This window comes from Macrobrachium rosenbergii, chromosome 22 (assembly GCF_040412425.1).
Source record: "Macrobrachium rosenbergii isolate ZJJX-2024 chromosome 22, ASM4041242v1, whole genome shotgun sequence".
Taxonomy (NCBI): domain Eukaryota; kingdom Metazoa; phylum Arthropoda; class Malacostraca; order Decapoda; family Palaemonidae; genus Macrobrachium; species Macrobrachium rosenbergii.
This window is the reverse complement of record NC_089762.1, coordinates 39,101,697-39,118,390: the sequence shown is the minus strand read 5'-3', so window position 1 is coordinate 39,118,390 and position 16,694 is coordinate 39,101,697. Positions and strand designations below refer to the sequence as shown.

Sequence of the window (16,694 nt, the reverse complement as noted above, 5' to 3'; positions counted from 1 at the left end):
TCCAATTTGGAATGGCAGTTTTCTTCCATTGCAGGGTCCCTGAATTGGAAGAAATTTTATATACGTGGAGAACTGTCCCTTCAGTTCCCTCTCTCTCTCTCTCTCTCTCTCTCTCTCTCTCTCTCTCTCTCTCTCTCTCTCTCTCTCTCTCTCTCTCGATTCTGCAGTGAAAGGATGGACTTGACAATGGATGTTGTTTTGTTTGTCTCTGGGGTTGTGGTTTATTAAGGGAAATGGTTTATTATTTATACATATATATATGTATATATACACATGTACATATATCTAATACATATATTATATATATATATATATATATATATATATATATATATATATATATATATATATATATATATATATATATATATATATATATATATATATATATATATATATATATATATATATATATATATATATATATATATATATATATATATATATACTTTTAAAGAAGAGGACTGCTAGTTTAATTGTAGAATATCATTATTCTTTACAACGTCACGAGTGTGAATTTGACCTACACTGTCTCTCCATCTTACCAAAAGGGCCGAATGATTAAAACGAGTATCACTGAACGAGGTGAATCCTTCAAAAACTTCACTGACACCATCGTCAAATAAGTGACGCGACATGCCTTGCATTTTCACCCAAACGACTAAAAACAGATTAAAAGGTCGACATTTCTCAGGAAAATGTCACGAAGAAAATAATAATCATAAAAAAAAAAAGGTCGACAACAAATGTTCGACGCTGGAATATCTGTCATGGCTATTCCGCTGACACTCCCTCTCGCCCGTCTTGTTACAGAAAAATTGAACCCCGCTCCAGGGAGAGACACCAATCAATTTTCTGTTCTTTTTTTTATCTGGTAAATATTCTTTCTTTAGCCGATTCTAATGGACGCATGAGTGATGATTTGAATAGACCAGTTTGATGGTAAATTGTTTCAGTTTTCTGTAAAAGAAAACTATGGTGCCGGCTTACCTGTCCGTCTACAATTTATTCTGTCCGCACTTATTTCTGTCCGCCCGCAGATCTTAAAAACTACTGAGGCTAGAGGGCTGCAAGTTGGTATGTTGATCATCCACCCTCCAATCATCAAACATACCAAATTGCAGCCCTCTAAAATCAGTAGTTTTTATTTTATTTTAGGTTAAAGTTAGCCACCACCGGACCATGTTTAAAGTTTCATGGGCCGCGGCTCATACAGCATTATACCGAGACCACCGAAAGATATATCTATTTTTGGTGTCCTTGATTATACGCTGCAGCGGCTGTACAGAAAACTCGATTGCGCCGAAGAAACTTAGGCGCATATTTTACTTGTTTATTCTTCATTTTACAATTATTACTTCTGTAAAGGATTCTAATATACACATGAGTATTGAATTAAATGGACTACTCCAAGGGTAAACCAATTCTATTCATGGTCTTTCTTTAAAGGATTCTAATATACACATAAGTGATGACTTAAGCTGACTACTTTCATGGTAAATCGTCTTTTTTTAAGGATTCTAATATGTTCTTTCTTCATAGGATTCTAATATAAGTGATGACAAAGATTCCACACATTTTCTAATAATTCTCTTGGCAAATATTCTTTTTAAAGGATTCTCATATATGAATGAGTGATGAATTAAACTAACTACTTTCAGGGAAATAATTCTTAGTTTTCACGAATATTCTTTCTTTAAAGGATTCTAATATTTTTAGGGAAAAAATTCTTTCTTTAAAGGATTCTAATATACGTATGACCGATCGTTTAAATAGATTACCTTCATGGAAATCATTCTTATTCACAAATATACTTTCTGTGGAGGATTCTCATATACAAAGGAATGCTGAATTAAATAAACTACTTTCGGGGAACTGGTCTTACTTTTCACAAATTTTCTTTATTTAAAGGATTCTAATATTTTTTTGGCAAATATTTTAAAGGATTCTGATGGCAAATATTCCTTGAATTTAAAGGATTTTAATATTCGAATGAGTACTTTCATGGCAAATCTATTTTATTCTTCACGTTCTCATTTTAAAGGATTCTACTTTGAGTGTTGCCAAAGATTCTATAAATTTTCTAATTTTTGGGGGGGCAAATATTCTTTCTTTAAAGGATTCTAATATACGCATGAGTCATGAATTAAATAGGCTACTTTCAGGGCTACCCGTTTTATTCTTCACAAACATTCTTTAAAGGATTCTAATATACTCAAGAGGTCTGACTTAAATAATCTAGAGCTTCCAGAGTCAGTCATTCTTATTCTTTACTTATTCTTTCTGTTCTTCCTTTTAAAGGATTCTAATATGACTGCTGACTTATGGAAACCGTTTCACGGTCCTTGTTACTGGATATGGACCCTCCGAGTTTTCAAAGCCATTCAGTGCATGCAAGAGCCTTTGTTCTAGCAAAATGAAAATAGCTTTTAGAAAAAAAAAAACTTGTTCCTTTTATCAATGTTTACTTGAATGCCAATCGCATGTTTGAGAAGCTATGCCCTAAATGAAATGTTTTGAAATCCCGGATGTATATATACATGATTTATTAAGTAAGTGTATCGAGATAGACTAAGTCTGACATAAGCAGACGTTTTAAAAAATGTTATACATAATAATTTCAGAGTAATTATGAGTGTCCTTTAGCAATCTAGGTTGCACTAGAAAGCAGAGTTTTTAAAGTGCGAAGTACAATAATACAGAGAGAGAGAGAGAGAGAGAGAGAGAGAGAGAGAGAGAGAGAGAGAGAGAGGTCCTAGCTCCATTTCCTGAAACAGTGATACGTACGCGGACGCGGATCAACCTTTCAAACCGTCTGACTGACTGTGCGATCCGTGAACGTGATATATTTTTATATTTGTTTATTTTTTTTCTGCGCAACTTATGTGTTTGTCTCTCTTCGCCCCATTTGTAAACACGCCCTGGTCGGTATACCCTTTCAAAGACTTTGTGTCTGTGTCTGCGTGTGTGTATGTGTGTGTGTGTGTTTTAATTTCCGTTTGTCGGTGTAAAACTTTGTTTATCGGTTGTGAATGACATGAGAGAGTTTGTCGCAGGGAACGCCATCAAACACTATCGGAACTGTCTATTTTTTTTAGTTATTTTTTTTCTTTATTTTCCTGTTCATATGCATGAATACAGTCTGCCTTTGAACAGAGAGACCAGAGTTGGATATACCTGTAAACTTTATTTTATTGGAGCAGATCCCAAATGCACCAGAGAACAAAGGAAATGTCAAAATGCATTATTTTGGTGACTGAGCTTACGTTACACTCACAGTTCCGCGCTGATAAGATCCGTGGTATAAGGTGTGTTTACTTATCAAGTATTTCTTATGATTACGTAATTGTATGGATTAAGAAGTTGTATGCCACTATGCCAGTGCATGCAAGAGGGATATATGAGATGACAGTAAAGAAATCTATGTCATCTTGTATCCGATTTTATTTTGAAAACAAAAAAGACTCCTCTGAAAAGACTGTTATTTGACATTGTTTGTACAGGCCGAGTGTTTGATGTGATTTCAATCAATTTTTCTTTCAAACGGCCTAAAGTAAATAAAAAAATGGAAACGTTATAAATAAGTCAAAGTCATATACGGAAAATCCAAAAATGTTATATTATGGAAAAAATACTTTATCAACAACGAAGCTCACAGGGGAAGTCAAAATAAACTAACAAAAATAAATATTCCATTCATATGAATGTATTATTGATATAAATTTATCATTCATATGAATGTATCATTCACTGTATATGGAAATCTGCAATGGGACATACAGGTAGGTGTCCTTGAAATGAAAAACTGAAGAGAATATCACCTGTGACGGGATGGATGACCTTACCTTACAGACCTTACAATTCGTTCGGGTTGCCCCAGGTCCCTCAGTGTGAGGCACCTTTGATGTCTACCAGAGAGTTGCTAACGCATCTTCCGGTATATTTTGCATCTTCCAGTCTTGGATGGTCTGGGATGCATCTTAGATATTTGTCGAGCTTATTCTTAAACACATCTACGCTCACTCCTGTTATGTTCCTCAGATGAGCTGGTAGCGCATTGAATAGACGCTGCATTATCGATGCTGGTGCGTGGTGGATTAATGTCCTGTGTGCTTTCCTAAATTTTCCTGGTATAGTTTTTGGCACTATTAATCTACCTCTGCTTGCTCTTTTTGATAATTTTAGTTCCATGATGTTTTCGGTAATTCCTTCTATCTGTTTCCATGCTTGAATTACCATGTAGCGTTCTCTTCTCCTTTCAAGACTATATAAATTTAAGAATTGTAGTCTTTCCCAGTAGTCAAGGTCCTTAACTTCTTCTATTCTAGCTGTAAATGACCTTTGTACACTCTCTATTTGTGCAATATCCTTTTGGTAGTGTGGGTACCATATTATATTGCAATATTCAAGTGGACTACGTACGTACGTTTTATAAAGCATAATCATGTGTTCAGCTTTTCTAGTTTTGAAGTGCCGGAACAACATTCCCATTTTTTGCTTTGCATTTTGCCAATAGAATTGCTATTTGATCATTGCATAACATATTCCTATTCAACATCACACCAAGGTCTTTAACTGCTTCCTTGTTTGTGATTGTCTCATTATTAGGTCCTTTATATGCATATAGCATTCCTACTTTATCACCATAGTTCATTGATTCAAATTTATCAGAGTTAAATACCATCCTATTTATCTCTGCCCATTTATATATTTTGTTTAGGTCTCTTTGTAGCGAGTTCCTATCTTCATCACAAGCAATTTCTCTACTTATTCTTGTGTCATCTGCGAAACTTCTTACTACTGAGTCCTTAACATTACTGTCTATGTCTGCAATCATAATCACAAACAGCAATGCAGCTAACACCGTACCCTGTGGTACACGGATATTACCGTAGCTTCATCCGATTTCTCATCGTTTGCAATCACTATCTGTTTTCTATTTTGCAAAAATTCTTTTATCCATCTTCCTACTTTGTCAACAATGTTATGTTTTCTAATTTTTTCGCTAATATATTATGATCTACCTTGTCAAAAGCTTTTGCAAAGTCTAGGTAAACCACATCTGTATCTTTTTCATTTATCATATTTTTTATATATGCTTTCATGGTGGACTAACAGTTGGGTTTGTGTACTTTTTCCGGTAGTACAAAACCATGTTGTCCTATATTGAACAATCTATTTTTCATTAAATGTTTCATTATATTTTTTTCATTACCCTTTCATATACTTTCATAATATGAGATGTCAGACTCACAGGCCTATAATTACTTGCCTCTAGTCTTGAACCACTTTTGAAAGTAGGAGTAATATATGCTAATTTATGCTCATCATAAATCTTGCCTGTATCTATACTTTGCCTTAATAATATTGCTAGCGGCTTTGCGATTGAATGAACCACTTTCTTTAACAATATGGCAGGTACTCCATCTGGTCCTGCTGCTGATCCATTTTTAATTTCATTAATAGCCTGCACAATATCGGCTTCTGTAATATCTATATCTGATAAGTATTCAGTATTTTCATCTCTTATTTCTGTATCATTATCTTCATTGTCAATTCTAGGTGTAAATTCACTCTTATATCTTTCTGCTAATATGTTACATATTTCCTTTTTTCATTCGTTAATCGCCCTTCAATTCTTAGAGGGCCTATTTCTACTCTTATTTTATTCATCTTTTTGCATATGAATAAAAATTTTAGGGTTTTGCTTTGATATTTTGTAGTGTCATTTCTTCTAGGTTCCATTTTTCATTTTCTTTTGATTGTATAATCTTTTGTTCTGCATTTTCTATCTTACTTTTTAGTTCCATCACTTTCCATGCATTCTTTTCTTTTGCAAGAGCTTTTTTCCACTTTCTAATTTTCTGGAACAAGATCCTTCTGTCTCTTGGAATTCGTGAGAGAGAGAGAGAGAACAGCAGATGATAATAATTCTCAGCCTTTAAATATATCAGTGTTTTCTAGAGAGAGAGAGAGAGAGAGAGAGAGAGAGAGAGAGAGAGAGAGAGAGAGAGAGAGAGAGAGAGAGAGAGAGAACATCAGTTGATTATGATTCTCAAAGTTGAAATGTGCCAGTGCTGAAGAGAGAGAGAGAGAGAGAGAGAGAGAGAGAGAGAGAGAGAGAGAGAGAGAGAGAGAGAGAGAGAGAGAGAGAAATATCACTTGACTGTGATTCTCAGTGTTTAAATGTGTTAATGACAGAGAGAGAGAGAGAGAGAGAGAGAGAGAGAGAGAGAGAGAGAGAGAGAGAGAGAGAGAGATATCACTTGATTGTGATTCTCAACGCTTAAATGTATTAATGTTGAGAGAGAGAGAGAGACCTTACCTTACCTTACAGACCTTACAGTTCGTTCGGGTTGCCCCAGGTCCCTCAGTGTGAGGCACCTTTGATGTCTACCAGAGAATTGCTAACGCATCTTCCGGTATATTTTGCATCTTCCAGTCTTGGATGGTCTGGGATGCATCTTAGATATTTGTCGAGCTTATTCTTAAACACATCTACGCTCACTCCTGTTATGTTCCTCAGATGAGCTGGTAGCGCATTAAATAGACGCTGCATTATCGATGCTGGTGCGTGGTGGATTAATGTCCTGTGTGCTTTCCTTAGTGTTCCTAGTATAGTTTTTGGCACTATTAATCTACCCCTGCTTGCTCTTTTTGATATTTTTAGCTCCATGATGTTTTCGGTAATTCCTTCTATCTGTTTCCATGCTTGGATTACCATGTAGCGTTCTCTTCTCCTTTCAAGACTATATAAATTTAAGAATTTTAGTCGTTCCCAGTAGTCAAGGTCCTTAACTTCTTCTATTCTAGCTGTAAATGACCTTTGGACACTCTCTATTTGTGCAATATCCTTTTGGTAGTGTGGGTACCATATTATATTGCAATATTCAAGTGGACTACGTACGTACGTTTTATAAAGCATAATCATGTGTTCAGCTTTTCTTGTTTTGAAGTGCCGGAACAACATTCCCAGAGAGAGAGAGAAATATCAGTTGATTATGATTCTCATTATATTTATATATATCAGTGTTCTGTGCGTGTATGTGTGTGTGCATGTATGAGAGAGAGAGAGAGAGAGAGAGAGAGAGAGAGAGAGAGAGAGAGAGAGACATGGTCTGCGCGTCAATAATACTTCTCTAATATCAAGTTTCATGAATAATATAACGAGAACACCTCCGACAAGTAAAATGAATATTTGAAATCGTAAATAACGCTGCATAATTCAAAAGCAGCAACTCCCTTGCAGATAATTCAAATTTTGCCGGTTATCGATACACTTCATCCGTTCCAACCATTCTCTCTCTCTCTCTCTCTCTCTCTCTCTCTCTCTCTCTCTCTCTCTCTCTTTCTCAACACCGATACATTTAATTGTTGAGACATAGTGTCAAATGTAGTTCTCTCTCTCTCTCTCTCTCTCTCTCTCTCTCTCTCTCTCTCTCTCTCTCTCTCTCAACACCGATACATTTAAATTCTGAGACATAGTATCAGATGTAGTTCTCTCTCTCTCTCTCTCTCTCTCTCTCTCTCTCTCTCTCTCTCTCTCTCTCTCTCTCTCTCTCTCTCTTTCTCAAAACTGATACACTTAAACGTCGAGAACTATTATCAGTGACATTCCATCTCTCTCTCTCTCTCTCTCTCTCTCTCTCTCTCTCTCTCTCTCTCTCTCTCTCTCTCTCTCTCTCTCAACACCGATACATTTAAAGTTGAGACATAGTATAAAATGTAGTTCTCTCTCTCTCTCTCTCTCTCTCTCTCTCTCTCTCTCTCTCTCTCTCTCTCTCTCTCTCTCTCTAAAACTGATACACTTAACACGTCGAGAACTATTATCAGTGACATTCCATCTCTCTCTCTCTCTCTCTCTCTCTCTCTCTCTCTCTCTCTCTCTCTCTCTCTCTCTCTCTCTCTCTCTCTCTCTCTCAGCAAGCAAGTAATTGAATCTCTTTCCAATCATGAAAAAAGACTGGATTAAATAATAATAAAAAAAATACTGCCGAATAGCAATATCTTCACCAGCGGGAAGGTCGACGTTTGAGAATCAAATCATAAATTTTCCGTCTTCATGGGAGAGAGAGAGAGAGAGAGAGAGAGAGAGAGAGAGAGAGAGAGAGAGAGAGAGAGAGAGAGAGAGGGGGATGACTGACTGAGTTTCGGGAGTGGGGTAGGAGTGGGCCAGCTGACAAAACGCCATCTTTGTCATCCCAGAACTGCAGGTTTTCTCACTGTGGGGATATTTATACATATACAAACGCGATCGAGAGTGAATGTCACATCAGTGGAGAGAGAGAGACGGCTCGGAGCTTCTTTGTCAAAAGGTCCTGCGGAAAGAATGATTAAATGCTGAGAGCTTTTTCAACCGACGATGCACCGATGAGTTGCATATAGAAATATAGAAAAAAAGAACTACGAATATAAAAACTTTGTCAAAAGGCCCTACAGAAAAAAAAATTATTAAATGATGGAACCTTTTCCACCGATGGCATATTTCATTTTGGAATATAGAAATTAAAAAAATGAATTACGAATGAGGTGCACATACGAATATTAAAAAAGGAAATACGAATGATATAAAAGTAATAATAAAAAAAAAGGGAACTACGAATGAGATGCCTACCAAGTTAAAGAGTGATAGGGTTTGCAAGATGAAGATTGGTTTTGCAAATGCGATCCAGGATAAGAACTTATGCACCTGAGGCTGAATTTATTGCGTTTTTAAATCTCGTCAGTAAAATGGTTTATGCCTGAAATCCCACGACAAGAAATGCACTTCATCTTATTCTCATGGGAAGTGAGGAATTGGCGTATTTTAGACTCCCGTCAAGAGAGATTGCATTTGATTTGAAAGTGGGATCTATGCACACAAAGTTCTGAGTACCTCAACGGCAATTAGCACTAAATCAAATTAACATTTGTAATTTGCAATTCTGGATAATCTACGGAAATAAGTACTGGATCTGTTTTCCAGTTCACGTCTGAAATTCTGGATAATCTGCGGAAGTAACAGGATCAGATTACTGGTTCACGTCTGAAATTCTGGATAATCTACGGAAATGGGTACTGGATCAGATTACCAGTTCACGTCTGAAATTCTGGATAATCTACGGAAATAAGAACTCGATCGGGGTTCCAGTTCACGTCTGAAATTCTGGATAATCTACGGAAATAAGAACTGGACTAGAGTTCCGGTTCACGTCTGAAACTCTGGATAATTTACGGAAATAAGTATCTGATCAGATTTCCAGCTCACATCTAAAATTCTGGATAATCTAAGGAAATAAGTGCTGGATCAGATTTCTAGTTCACGTCTGAAATTCTAGATAATCCACGGAAATAAGTACCGGATCAGATTTCCAGTTCACATCGGAAATTCTGGATAATCTACGGAAATAAGTGCTGGTTCAGATTACCAGTTCACGCCTGAAATTCTGGACAATCTACAGAAATAAGTACTGGATCAGATTTCCAGCACACGTCTAAAGTTCCGGATAATCTACGGAAATAAGTACTGGATAAACGTTCCAGTTCACGTCTGAAATTCTGGATAATCTACGGAAATAAGTACTGGATCAGATTTCCAGATCACGTCTGAAATTCTGGATAATCTACGGAAATAAGCACTGGATCAGAGTTCCGGTTCACATCTAAAATTCTGGATAATCTACTGAAAAAGAACTGAATGAGATCACCAGTTCTGGTCTGAAATTCTGGATAATCTACAGAAATAAGTATTAGATCAGATCACCAGTTCTGGTCTGAAATTCTGGATAACCCACGGAAATAAGTACTGGATCCGATTTCCAGTTCACGTCTGAAATTCTGGATAATCTACGGAAATAAGTACTAGATCAGATCGCTAGTTCTGGTCTGAAATTCTGGGTAATGCACGGAAATAAGTACTGGATTCGATTTCCAGTTCACGTCTGAAATTCTGGGTAATCTACGGAAATAAGTACTGGACACATTTCCAGTTCTAGTCTGAAATTCTGGATAATCTAAGGAAATAACTACTACATCAGATTTCCAGTTCTCGTCTGAAATTCTGGATAACCTAGCATAAAACTACAAATGAAATTCCCATACGGCCAAAAATCTTACATGCACAAAGGCTGTCAGTCAAGGCTGTGATCGCCTTACCTGATGAGCTGCGATTGACACCTAAGCATCAATCGTAGCTCATCCTTCTTCAGCGCACAGCAGTTTTCATAAACTTGATGACGACGCTGCAGAAGTGACTGTGTACTTTCTGTCAGCCAGGTAATGACACATTTCCTTTAACTGGCGTCAGTAATTGCTATCAAATCCCCGTCATCAACATTCAGCACCAGTTATTTGATTGCATTGTCTCTACTTTGTATGTTCCTTGTATATATGGCCCTGAGCTGAAATAAAGGATATTATTTTTATAATTAATTAATAATAATAATAATAATAATAATAATAATAATAATAATAATAACTATTATTATTATTATTATTATTATTATTTTTATTATTATTATAAATATTATATAGAAACAAATCGACCTTGTAACGAGGCTATTATCATTATTATTATTATTATTATTATTATTATTATTATTATTATTATTATTATTATTATTATTATTATTATTATTACTGTAAACAAAAGGAACTGAGAATGTTAAGAACCAAATCAAAGATGATTAAGAACCAAACCATGGATTGTTGAGAACGAAATCAATGATTGTTAAAGCAAACAATTGCTAGTACGGTTAAATAATATATTAAAATAACAAAAAGCATGACATAAATATCAAACCAAGTTCTTTATTTTTCTCCGCACAAATAACACAGATACCATCGTATGATTCCCTTGACATTTAAGTCTAAATGACGCAGTGATTGACACATGATGCAAGACAGGTTTTGCACTTTAACACTTGATTTTTTTTTATTTTCTTCTTAGCTTTTCTTGCTTTCAACTTAGGTTACTGTTTCATGTGCTTGTTTAATCTATCTTCTTTAATATAATCTAATTTTACTACTCCATCTATGTTTTGCAGTTAAATCATAATACTTTCACACATGGGTGTATTTGTAAATGGATATATATATATATATATATATATATATATATATATATATATATATATATATATATATATAGCCATATATATATGTGTGTGTGTGTGTGTGTGTGTGTGTGTGTGTGTGTATATATACACAAAGTAATCAGAATAAATGGAGAGAGAGAAAAGAGAAAAAGAGGACAAGCAATAAACAAGAGGAAAGAAAGCGAGCGAGTACTTGAGGGGAAATAACAGGTTTCTGCAAGAAAGTAAAAATTCACAAAGAAAGGTTAATTGGAAAATGGATGTCAGAATAAAATATGCAAATGGAGAGGTGTTGCCTAGAACGAAAGCAATTCCGTGACGATGGACTGAGTGTTCTGGAGATTTGTTGAATGTGGGAAGTGGAATACTGGTTGAGTTGCATAAGACTGAAAGGAGTTTGTGGATTTTTGAAAATACAAAGTCATGTGGGAGTGAGTGGAGGAAATGAGGAAAGGCAATTTGGATGGTGGAGAATGAAAAGATATCTTGTGGTAACTGAAATCGCACTGAGATTATGTAGTTCATCATTGACAGCGTGAATGGGTGGCTGGCGAGGATGTGTAAGGTAGTTCGGAATATGTGCGTTGAGATGCAGTCACTAAAACGATACGGGTTACTAAACAGGCCATCAAATTTCATCCGAAGGCATAACTAGCTAATATAGGAGATGGAGAAAGTTAAAATGCTTCTGATTTTACCATATTCACAGTTTAACTACAGACTCAGCAGCACGTCGAACCCCCTCAGCAAACATTTCGACATTTGCCTCTATCTTCCATACACTCTCTCGCTTCCCTGATGCAGAGAGCACTTTTAAACTATCTGTTTACCTACTGAAAACGCCATTCTTTCCACATGACTGAACCATCTAGATAAACAGATTCATATTTACATCCATGCTAATTATTTTGCTGATCCTTCAGTTGGTTCTTATACTGATCTCTCTCTCTCTCTCTCAATCATACACGAACACACACATACATATCCAACAGAGGCTTGGCTTATTTTGAAACTGTTACTGATAATACCAGATTTGGAATATTAACAACAATAATAAAATATGTAAAGTCTGGAATCTCCAAGATGGGGTCCCGGTGACTTAAGATAGAGATCTTATAAAGTATACATGAGGCTATCTCGACACAGGTATTCAATATTAAAAGAGTACAAGAATTCCTTGTGAATATTCTATCGTTTCTTGAAACACTTAAATTAGTTCTACTTTTGAACGAATGTTTCTTACAAAACGAGCTCTGAAAATGAAAAAAGTAGTTTTATTATTATTTTCAGGTTATTTCAACTCTCTTTGGTCATAAAATATTTTACTAGAATAGATAAAAAAATTAGATAAGAGATTAAAACCTAATAATAATAAAATAATTTCTTACAAAATACAGCTCTGAAAATTAAAACAAAAGAAATACCTTTACTATCATTATCAGGTTATTTCTATATTGTGTGGCCATGAAATATTTACTGGGATCGATAAAAAACAAGTAAAAAATGTGCCAGTTTCTTCGGCGCGCAATCGAGTTTTCTGTAAAGCCGCTACAGGGTATAATCAAGGCCACCGAAAACAGATCTATCTTTCGGTGGTCTCGGTATAATGCTGCATGAGCCGCGGCCCATGAAACTTTAACCACGGCCCGGTGGTTGCCTACACTACATCGTTGCCAGAAGCACGGCACGATTAAGGCTAACTTTAACCTTAAATAAAATAAAAACTACTGAGGCTAGAGGGCTGCAATTTGGTATGTATGATGAATGGAGGGTGGATGATTAACATATCAATTTGCACCCCTCTAGCCTCAATCAGAGGGCGGACAGAAAAAGTTCGGAGGGTAAAAATTGTGGACGGACAGACAAAGCCGGCAATAATTTTATTTTCAGAAAACTAATGAGATAATTGAGATTAAACCTTTCAATGTGAAAACCGAACCGAATTCTATCTATCTGCATTAGGATATTTTTCTCGTACTTGTCATCACCCTCCATCTCTTTATTTCATTCAGTGAAGAATTAGATATATGGGGGTTGGATTTAAACGCCTTTTCTTAAACATTTAATAACAGAAAAGGGTTGTAAATTGTTTATTCACAATATCCTCCTTACAGTTGGCAAAATGAATTTATAATTATGAAGACGATTTAAGAATTTTCGTATAAAAATTGAAAGAATGAAGAAAAAATTACAAGATAATTTAGGCAAAATGAGAAAAAAAGAAATTTGCATATTCATAATCTAAGATTACCTAAAAAAAAAGCATTAGAATTTACCACAGGAGTCTGATTATGACGACGATTCTAGGAATTTCCTCTTTAACAATGAAAGAATGAAGAAAAAATGAAAACAATAATATACAGTATATATATATATATATATATATATATATATATATATATATATATATATATATATATATATATATATATATATATATATATTATACATGTATAATAGAAATCTGCATATTCCCATTCTAAAACTACTTAAAGAAACACTAGAATTTACAACAGGAGTCTGATTGTGACGAACATGTATGAATTTCCTACTTAAAAATGAATGAATGAAGAGAAAATGAAAACAATAATATGTACAAAAGAAAAAAAAATAGAAATTTGAAAATTCCCATTCTAAGACTATGTAAAAAAGCACTAGAATTTACAACAGGAGTCTGAATATGACGACGATTTATGAATTTTCGCCTAGAAAATGACAGAATGAAGCAGAAATGGAAACAATAGATTATGCAAAAAAAACAACAACATATATATATATATATATATATATATATATATATATATATATATATATATATATATATATATTTGCATACTCCAAATCTAGGACTACGGGTAGAGAGCACTAGCGTTAGCAAAAGGAATCTATAAATATAACGATTTCAAAATTTTCTTTTTAATAATAAAACAATGAAGGAAAATGACAGAAGAATGTAAAAAAAACACACACACACACACAGAAAATTAAAAATAATTTCATCATCCCCTAAAAAATTACGAGTGAAACTCCGCAAAAATTGTTAGCCAGTAAGCAGAAAAAAAGATTTGGGCAGAATTTGATAATTAAACGCTGCTCGACTCTTTTTTTTTTTTGCAGTTTTATTTTTCAGTTGTAAAATAATTGCAAATTGTCCAAGCATAAAAATTCAACGATGATGCAAAATTGGCTTCCTCATAATAAAAATGAATCGTTTTATTCATGATAAAATAGGTCTTTGTTATACATTTTTTCATTGCGTAATTTTTTACAAATATAAAATTTTTACCGTTCTAAATCTGGGACAAAAAATAATATAATTCGACGTATTTGTCTCTCTAAATATGACAATCAATTTTCCTCTTTACATCCTTAATATCATATAACTCTAAACACAAAATACCTGCGCAAAAAAAAAAAAACAATATGAACTCCAAAATATAATTTTGAGAAACCTCCACTTTATCCCGAATGTAATGGACGTCATATGATGGATTGGCAAATGGTAACTGCAAAACATTTTCATATTTTCTAATTAAAATTTCTTCTCGTTTTCGAGAGATGTAGAGTGATACACTGGAAGATTTCTGCCTTTGATTAGCTATATACACACACACACACAATACAATATATATATATATATATATATATATATATATATATATATATATATATATATATATATAAGTCATTTTTCCATGAAATTTATAACATATTTGGACTACCACTAGTCCAGACTCTCTACCCACTCGATTCATATAGGTACCTTCATAGTTACGGTACATAACGTCTCGGTGTCCAGGTCTTTCAGATCTGCCTTCTGTCATTCTAATGTCATTTTACAGCCGTGAATAAAATAACAGGTGTTCCTAAGAGCTATTGTATATAAATTTCATAAAAAGCATATTATAAATCCTTCTTCAATAGAGTTCGTCTCCTGCTGTAACGCGTGAGATATTAATCAGTTTACGGCCGACATAAAGTTTGTACCTTGCTTAAAAAAAGGAACAAAAATGGTTGGGGAGGGTTAGGATTTTTCTTTAAGTGCAGATTGAAGAGACCCTATTACCAAAAAAGAGAGAGAGAGAAGAGAGAGAGAGAGAGAGAGAGAGAGAGAGAGAGAGAGAGAGAGAATCAGTCACTGATAGCAAACATACATTGTTTGATGAAAATGTATATTACAATATATATTTAATCAGGAAAGATCAACAAAGTGATTGTACCTTTTAATTCTCAAAACAATATACCATTAGTGTGTATGAGAGAGAGAGAGAGAGAGAGAGAGAGAGAGAGAGAGAGAGAGAGAGAGAGAGAGAATGCATCCGCTAAATAAGATAAATACAATACCAATTCTTGAGGTGCAAATGATTTTATGCCAAAACCATATAAACCGTTTACGCTCTTCCGCACAAGAGAGAGAGAGAGAGAGAGAGAGAGAGAGAGAGAGAGAGAGAGAGAGAGAGAGAGAGAGAGAGAGAATAATTGAAATACTCGGAAGTGGCCGCAGGTCAGAGGTAAATAATGGAAGGTGCAGAAGATTGAACGCACAAAAAAAATAAAATAAAAAATAAACAAAAACATTGCTTACTCTCCATGTTTATCGAGTCAGTTTCAGCGATTTCCGGAATTCTAGGATACGAGGGAGAAAACAACGGAGAGTGGAAAGGATTTATATATATATATATATATATATATATATATATATATATATATATATATATATATATATATATATATATATATATATATATATATATATATATTATATATATATATATATATATATATATATATATATATATATATATATATATATATATATATATATATATATATATATATATATATATATATATATTGAAACATGAAAACCAAGTGGTTCTTGTTTGCAAAAACTAACTGAAATTCTAACTCCCAAAGTAAAATAGATTCAGCAAATGCGTTATTATAAAGATACCAATTCTGAACAGCTAAACAGCTTAGGCCTTCTGGCGTCGCAACGACGAGGGTCATCGACGCCATGTTATAGGACATACAAAGCTGGATGTTTTCACTTATGATAAAACTTCAGTCTAGCTCGATAACAAAAACTGTACTTACGAGTGAAGACTTGGTAGACTGATGATAAACATGATCATGATGAAAAACTTTGCCTGGAAAATAAAAAAAAAAACAAATATTAGATAGTACAGAAATCAATGCATAATACATCATCTTTTCAAAACATATATTCATATTCTGAAATATATTGAGGCGTTAATATTATGTTACAGCACATAAATAAATCTTTTACGACTAATTATTGAGAAAAATTTAGCCAGAGAGAGAGAGAGAGAGAGAATTCTATTGTACTTATCAGAAGAGAAGTTAAATCTGTAGGTACATAACACAGAAACACACACGATATATATATATATATATATATATATATATATATATATATATATATATATATATATATATATATATATATATATATATATATATATATATATATATATATATATATATATATATATATATATATAATATATATAATATATAAATATAAGTTGAGAGAGATATGCCCAAATCTCTGGCAAAATCTGCCAACGTTATCAGGATTCATAAACTGACAATTAA

General features: G+C 33.9%; 1 protein-coding gene and 1 long non-coding RNA gene across 3 annotated transcripts in view; one reads left to right on the top strand and one right to left on the bottom strand.

The window, feature by feature from the left end:
* LOC136850775 (uncharacterized) overlaps positions 1 to 16,228 on the bottom strand; it is a 304,908-nt gene extending 288,680 nt beyond the window's left edge. Inside the window, exon 1 of the long non-coding RNA XR_010856741.1 lies at positions 16,173 to 16,228. This is a non-coding gene — a long non-coding RNA (uncharacterized lncRNA). The remainder of the gene's footprint in view (positions 1 to 16,172) is intronic.
* LOC136850774 (calcium-activated chloride channel regulator 1-like) overlaps positions 1 to 16,694 on the top strand; it is a 181,823-nt gene that overhangs the window by 97,956 nt on the left and 67,173 nt on the right. The gene's annotated exons all lie outside the window — the stretch shown is intronic.